We start from the raw sequence: 8,249 nt of genomic DNA, 5'->3' as shown, positions 1-8,249 counted from the left end.
CTGCCTGTGTCTTTGCCTCTGTCTGTGTCTCTCATGAGTAAATAAATAAAATCTTTTTAAAAAAGAAATTAATAACAATACAATTTATAATTAAACAAAAATAATAAGATACTTAAGAATAAACCTAAGGAAACAGTTTTAAGACCCATACTCTGAAAACAATGATGAAAGAAATTGAAGATGATACAAAGATATGGAAAATATTCCATGCTCATGTATTGGAGGAATATTAAGTGTCTTTACTACTCAAAGCAACCTACACATTTAATATAATCCCTATGAAAATGCCACATGAGTATTTCTCACAAAGCTAAAACAAACAATCCTAGACTTTGTATGGAACCACAAAAGACTCTAAATAGCCAAAGCAACCTTGAAAAAGAAAAACAAAGTAGGAAGCTTCACATTTCTAGATTTCAAGTTACATTGCAATATATTACAAATATATTACAAAACTATTCAAGTATATTACAAAACCTGTGATGAAAACACTATGGTACTGCCATGAAAAACAGACACATAGACCAAAAGAACAAAATAGACATCCCAGAAATTAATCCACAACTATATGGTCATTTAATCTTTGACTAAGCAGGAAAGAATATCCAGTGGGAAAAAGATAGTCTTTTCAACAAATGGTGTCGAACTGGATAGACACATGCTGAAGAATGAAATTTCTAGTTTTTGAATTTACTTTTGTGTATGGATTAATTCCTAGAAATATATAACCTATCAAAACTGAAACATAAAGAAAAAGAAAATTTGAATAGACCAATTCCCAGCAAAGCTGTTGAGTCAGTAATAAAAAAATTCCCCCCCCAAAAAAAGTTCAGGACCAGATGGCTTCATGAGTGAATTCTAGCACACATTTAAAGAAGTGTTAAAGTCTAGAAAGAGCTTTATGCTAATCAAAATAAGCCAGTAAGAGAAAGACAAATACCAAACGATTTCACTCATTTGTGGGATTTAAGAAATAAAACCAACAATCAAAGGGGAAAGAGAGAGAGAAAGGGTGAGAGATGGGCTAATAGGTGATGGGAATTAAGGAGTGCACTTGTGGTGAGCACCAGCAATGCATGGAAGTATTGCGTCCCTTGTGCACTTGAAACTAATATTATACTATACGTTAACTAAATAGAATTAAACATCAAAAATTTTAAAAGAATACATAAAAACTAAATACTTAATAAAAGGAAAAGAAATAGATATCTGGAAAAGGAGGCATAGAAATGGATGAGAAAGAGAAAAAGGAGGAAAGAGTAGAGACATAGACATGGCCTCAACCTTGTTAAGAAACATTTAAAAATTGTACAGATACCCAATTTGGGTCTTTCTGTTAGAAGATAATTCTTCCCGGGCAAGAAAGATAGGATGCACAAGCTGCTTGCCTGGTGTGCAACCCACTCTAGTGCTTTCACAAACCTCCTGGCATTAGAGACGCAGCAAGACTGCGCAGAACAGCAGATGCCAGAGCGATTCTGTTGACGTGGCCGTCTCAGCTCCCAGAGAAGACAACGTGGTGAAACCTAACAGACTGACAGGCATCGAAGGTTGGTAGACGTCCATCATGTTAGCTCTGTGGGAAAGGACAAGATGCCCTTATAAGGGACAGTGGCTACCGAATCGGTGCTCTGCATTGATTTATTGAGTACCTACTGTGGGGAAGGCAGGAATCTGAGCCCGGGGAAGATTAGCAGAAATGGACAGGGAAACATCCAGCCCCTCAGAATTTCACAATTTACAATCACAATGATGAGTGAGGCCTTCCATTTGAGGCAGTTGAGGATGCTGTGGTATGGCACAAAGCAAGCAATATTCTTTGGCATCTAGGTGAGGGATAGTCAGGGACAATTTTTAGGGGAGACGGGATGACCTCGGAAGTCAAGGAATGGTTACACTTTGGTAGGTGAAAAGGGTGGGGGTTCAGGGTAAGGCAATACAGAGGCAGTAAAACTTGAAGGTGAAGGCCTGAAGGTACAAGGCCCGAGGCATGCTAGAGCAGCAGTACGTGGCCTGGTGTCATTGCGTTGGCAGCATTACAACATCTCGTCTCAAAGAATCAGATTTTAAAAGTATAGCCACTTTCATGGCCTGGAATGGCGTCTTGGAAAAGGACCCAAAGGAAAATTCATTAAATAGAGGCAGGTATAGGGTAACAGCCACAGCTCTCTCAGCTGAAAAAGTCCTTTTTCCTCATTTACGTACTTGAGCTTTCAATTTGATTCACTTTCTAATGTTTGTTTTTGTTTGTTTGTTTCCATAACTAAGTTGACCCGCAGCAGAGAGAGCACTGGGCATTTGCGGCAACTGGTACAGGAGGCCGTTGTCCACGGATCTTCCACTGGTCCTTGAAGAAGAGTTATCCTGAGGTAAAAAACAAAATTACAGCAGCAGCCAAAAATGGAGTCACATCCTGAGACACTTTCTTCATGGTGTGCGTGACCCTGCAGGCTATGGCCAACTGGAACGTTCCAATGTTCCACAGGGGCTCTTCCATGAGAGTGATGAGGATAAGTGCAATTCCTAGTTCAGCTAACATTTCTTTCTAGTTCTTCCAAGGAGGTGTATGTTTGTGTGCATGTCCTCTCATTCTACCCTCCCTGCAACCTCTTTCATATATTTTAGTTTTTAACTTTAATATAGTTAACATAGATTGCAATATTAGTATCAGGTGTTCCGTGTATTCAAAGACTCTATACGTCACTCAGCACTCATTATGACAAGAGCAATCCTTAAATTTTATTTATTTATTTATTTATTTATTTATTTATTTATTTATTTATTTATTATTTTATTTATTTATTAATGAGACACACACACACACACACACACACACACACACACACACACAGAGGGAGGCACAGACAAAAGCAGAGGGAGAAGCAGGCTCCATGCAGGGAGCCTGATGTGGGACTCCATCCGGGTCTCCAGGATCAGGCCCTGGGCTGAAGGATGCACTAAACCGCTGAGCCACCAGGGGTCCCCCTCACCACCTATTTACCACATCCCCCCCACCCCTTCCCCTTTGGTAACCACCAGTTTGTTCTCTATAATTGTCTGGTTCTTGGTTCGTCCATCTCTCCTTTTTTCCCCTTTGTTCTTTGCTTTGTTTGCTAAATTCCACATGTGAGTGAAATCCTATGGTATTTGTCTTCCTCTTACTGGCTTATTTTGATGAATGTCATAGTCTCCAGCTCAATCTATGATGTTGCAAATGGCAAGATTTCATTCACTTTATGGCTGAATAATATTCCATTGATATATATATATCACTCGTTCTTTATCCATTTATCTATTGACAAACCCCTGGGCTGCTTCCATAGCTTAGCTATTGTAAATAATGCTGCTATAAACGTAAGAATGCATATATCACTTAGAATTAGCATGTTTGCATTTTTTGTGTGAATATCCAGTAGTATGATTACTAGATCATACGGTTGTTCCATTTTTAACTTTTTGAGGAAGCTCCATACTGTTCTCCACAGTGGCTGTACCAGTTTGTATTCCCACCAATAGTGCACGAGAGTTCCTATTTCTCCACATCCTCTATAACATTTGCTATTCCTTGTGCTTTGATTTTGATCTATCTGACAAGTGTGAGGTGGTATCTCACTGTATTTTTGATTTGCATTTTCTAGATGATGAGTGAAGTTGAACATCTTTTTATGTGTCTGTCTGTGGATATCTTTATGGAGAAACATCTGTTCATGTCTTCTGCCCATTTTTTAAATTGGATTATTTTTATGGAATGTTAAGCTGTTTAGGTTCTTTATATGTTTTGGATACTAACCCTTCCTTTATCAGGTCTGCAATTTGCAAATATCTTCTCCCCTTCAGCAGGTTGTCTTTTAGTTTGGTTGATTATTTCCTTCACTGTGTAGAAGCTTTTTATTTTGGTGTAATCTCAAAAGTTTAATTTTGCTTTCCTCTCCCAATTCTTTAGGTTGCTTTTTGTAGTTCCTCTCTGTTCCTTCTCTTGCTTTCTTCTTTCATTATTAGTTAGCTTTCTTTAGTGAAATATTTGAATTCGTCCTATGCTCTTTATTTTTTGCATATCTATTACTGTTTTTTTCCCAAAGATTTTATTTATGTATTCATGAGAGACACAGAGACAGAGGCAGAGACACAGGCAGAGAGAGAAGCAGGCTCCCTGCAGGGAGCCCAATGTAGGACTCGATCCCAGGACCCCAGGATCACACCCTGGACCGAGGGCAGACATTCACCTGCTGAGCCACCCGGGAGTCCCTCTATGACTGTTTTTTAATTGGTAGTTACCATTTGGTTTATATGTAATATCTGCATACAGCAGTCTGTACTAAGCCAACGGTCACTTAATTGTGAACCTCTCCCCTCCTCCCCCCAATGTTTCTGATTTAGGTATCATATTTTACATCATGTTATTTTGTGCTTCTTTTGACTGATTTTTCCAGGTATGCTTAGTTAGTTAGCTATTTTTGCTTCTGTGCTTCCTATTTTTCTTTCTCTTATTTCTGTTTTTCCCCCCACTCTGCCGCAGAGTTCCCCTTAACATTTCTCATATTGCTGGTTTAGTGTCATGAATTCCTTTAACTTCTGTCTGGGAATCTCCTTATCTCTCCTTCTGTTCTGAATGATAGCCTCGGTTGTAGAGTATTCTTGGCTGGAGATTTTCCCTTTCAGGACTTTGAATATATTGTGCCACTGTCTTCTGACATGTAACGTTTCTGTTGAAAATATCAGCTGATAGCCTTATGAGGTGTTCTTTGTATATAACTGTCTTCTTTTCTTCTTGCAACATTTAAAATTTTTTCTTTTCATTATTTTTTGCCATTTTAATTACCATGTGTCTAGGTGTGGACCTCCTTGGGTTGAATTTATTGGAGGACCTCTATACATTCTGGATCTGAATTCATTTACCTTCCCCCATCAGGGAAGTTTTCAGCTATTATCTTACCAAATACATTTTCTGTCCCTCTTTCTCTCTATAGTGCTTCTGAGATCCCTATAATATGAATGTTATTACATTTGATGATGTCACTTTCTCTATGCTTATTCTCCTTACACAGTATTTGTCTCTTATCTGTTCAGCTGGATTGCTTTTCCTCCAGGTCACTTATACATGCCTGCTTCCAGTAGACTACTATTTATTCCTTCTATTGTATTTGTAGTTTTGTTTATTGAGTTCTTTATCTCTGACATGTTATTTTTTATCTCTTTGCCAAAGGCCTCACTGATGTCCTCCACCCTTTTCTGAAATCCAGTGAGTATCTTTATAATAATTACTTTAAATTCTCTGTCAGGTGTTTTACTTATTTCTGTTTCATTTAGATCTCCTGTTGTGATTTTGTCCTATTCCTTTATTTGACATATATTCCTCTGTCTGCTCGTTTGGTCTATTTCTCAGTGTCTTTTCATGTGTGTTATCAAAATCAGCCATGTCTTCTGGCTTTATGAAGAAAGCCAGTGTCCCCTGTTCACCAGAACCTAGCACTTCAGAGAAGTTTCCTACATGTGTGGCTTGCATCCTGCTATTGTGTATGAGTCACTTTTTATTTCAGTCTGGATGTCTGCACCAATTTTCTGCCTATTGTGGGCTGTACTTGCTTTCTGTGGTATTAGTGAGACCCAGGCGAGCTGGCTCTAAGGTGGTATGATTGTAGGAGGGCCAGGGAGCAGAGTGGGAGTGTTAACAATGTTCATGCCTAGCTGCAGGTCCTAGGCCCAATCCCCCAAGCATGGTGGCCACTAGTGCATGGTGTACAACAGTGGTGGTGGCTGGGGTGCAGCATGCAGCAATGGTGGCAGTGGATGGGGGCCACAGATGCTGGGCAAGGTTCATGGAGCATTAACAAAAAGGCTTCTCTGCCACAATATCTGTGGGAGAAACTTGTGGTGAGGTTTTGGTCTGTTTGCTTACTTGTTTTTTCTTCTTTGCCTTAAAACTTGAAGAGTTTTGTGATTGAGATCCTATGGTGTGTAAAATTGCAATTCTCAGATTCAGTAATAATCTGTGTTTAAGCCAGTTGTTTACTGGACCACATAACTCCATAACATCCGCATCAATCTGGGGACTTCTTTGGGTTAACATTTCATCATGTGACTTCCCTGTGCCTCTGTGTCCCTTCAGTGAACTGCAGACTACTGGAACTTGACTCTAATGGGTGTGGACTATGGTGTGGAGTGAACTGATGGGAAAGAAATCAATGCTGAATGTACCGGTTGTGACTTTGGGGTCTTGAAACTGTGATGAGCAGGGAACGAGAGTGAGCCAGTAGCTTGTGCTAGTTCTGGGGTAGTCCTTATTTCCTCATGAAGATGATGCTGACTTGGGTGCAGTTAGAGAGTCAAGTACCAGAGATTCCATAAATTTGGCAAGAGCAGAGGGTATGGAAGGTTAAAGTAGCTGCAGCAGCAGCAGCACGTGTTGTTATAAAGCATGAAAAAAATAACTTTATATAAGCCCTTATAGTCCTTTCTAGTCCCCAAATGAGCATAAAAGTGACAAGGATGAAATGGCAAACTGGAAAGTGTGTGATACAGCCATGAGGTTTCTTTCCCTGACACTCCCTGAGATATTGTTTGCTGTCGGTAATGGACATGATCTAAAGCACTCTTTTGCCCCTTCAGGTATTATCAGTTATCATTTCACAAAGAAATAAATCTGCCAGCACAGAGAATCCCCAATGGTCTTAATAGAATAAACCCATTGACACTCTTCCCTAACCTTCTCTTACCCTTGAAGCATTTCAAATGCTTTTAGTTTTTCTCACTTGTCTCAAATACAGAGATGTAGCATGAGGAAAAGGAACCATCATGGCCTCTTTCTTATATGTTTACAGAAATTGGTAGAGTGTGGGCAAGAAAGTGGGATAGCCAGAAACTGAAGGCAGGGGAAACAGGAGGAGGAAAGAGGGGAAAGGTGGAAGGGAGAGAGGTGAGTGAAGGGGGAGAAAGAAGAGATAGTGTTGGAGAGAGGAAGGATGAGGAGAAAAGAGAGACGAGGAGAGAAAAAAATGGAAAGGAGAGAAATTTTTTGTGAAAGGCACATAATACCCTCAAAAAAATGGGGATGAAGATAAAAGCAATTTTAGTGATATTCAAGATTAAAACCTCTACAAGAATGCATAATAAAAGCATTAACAATTCCAGACCCCCCACACCCCCATAGAGGAGCACAGCCCCTCCAGGCCAGCACTAGTCCCTGCCTGCTTGTTCCCCGGCCCGAGACCCACCCCCAGTGCACTTGTATGCAGCACATTCATGGTGTGACTGAGTCTCTGGGACAGAAATCCTTCACTCTTCACAAAAGAACATCTTACATCGATGGAGCTTCCATTCCTTGGCATTTGTTTGGAGTTTTATTCAATAAGGGGGTCACTCTAGGAAAAAGCAGTCTCACCCCACGTGCCCAACTTACCTTCATAAAGCTATTTCATGAAATGATGTGATTCACAAAAGATGTTTAAATTGTTTTGAGACTGAATTTACCAAAATGTTCAATGATGTCATGTGGTCTTTCATAGGCTTAAGAGTAGTTGTCTCTCTCATAGCCACAAGTGCCTGGAAGATGTGCAGACCTGCATCCCTCCACGGTGACTCAGTGTACATTCTGAGCCCGTATCCTTTGGTTGATTTTTTTCTGAGAGACCACGAGAAAACCTGTCCAGGTTAAGATTTATCTAATCTTAATCATATCCACCTCCATATGAATCTGGGTAGCAGTAGACTAGGAAACTCCAGAAAGCTGAGGACAAGAGGCAAATGTCCCAGGTGAGAAATGAGTGAAGAGGAGAGTGGAAGGAAGGCAGTTTCCATGGAGGGTGACCATGCAGTCCCACCTGCAATGTCATCAGTCTGCTAGTGCATAATTTACCCCCCCGCCCCCATGCTGGCTGCATCGAGGTGCCCGGAATCTCTGCGTGGGCAGGGAGCCAAAGGTGAAAAATTGATACTTGCTCCTCATCTTCTAACTGACAGGAAGGATCTGAACAGGGGTAAAATGGTTTCAGGACGTTCTTTACTCACCTTGCCTAAATTTCTATCAATAGCCAACCAAATCCCTAGAAGTGCCCTATCTTCAATTATCCACTGAGAGTCTGGGGTCTCCAGCAGAGTAACTCTCCACAAGAGCTCAGAGTAAGCTAATCTTGTCCCCAAGTGGGGAAATCATGGGGCAGACTGTTAGAAGGTTTTCTAAGAAGACTCCAGAGCCATGTTTAGGATAGGTGGATGGAGGTGAAGACTGAATATAGGAAAACAAGATATCAACA

General features: G+C 40.4%; 1 long non-coding RNA gene across 1 annotated transcript in view; it reads left to right on the top strand.

The window, feature by feature from the left end:
- Positions 1-1,417: 1,417 nt before the first annotated feature.
- LOC144306129 (uncharacterized) overlaps positions 1,418-8,249 on the top strand; it is a 31,688-nt gene continuing 24,856 nt past the window's right edge. Inside the window, exons 1-3 of the long non-coding RNA XR_013373162.1 lie at positions 1,418-1,550; positions 2,269-2,369; positions 5,204-5,239. This is a non-coding gene — a long non-coding RNA (uncharacterized LOC144306129). The remainder of the gene's footprint in view (positions 1,551-2,268; positions 2,370-5,203; positions 5,240-8,249) is intronic.

The sequence above is a fragment of the Canis aureus genome, chromosome 3, assembly GCF_053574225.1.
Source record: "Canis aureus isolate CA01 chromosome 3, VMU_Caureus_v.1.0, whole genome shotgun sequence".
Classification (NCBI taxonomy): domain Eukaryota; kingdom Metazoa; phylum Chordata; class Mammalia; order Carnivora; family Canidae; genus Canis; species Canis aureus.
This window is presented reverse-complemented; position numbering and strand designations above follow the sequence as displayed.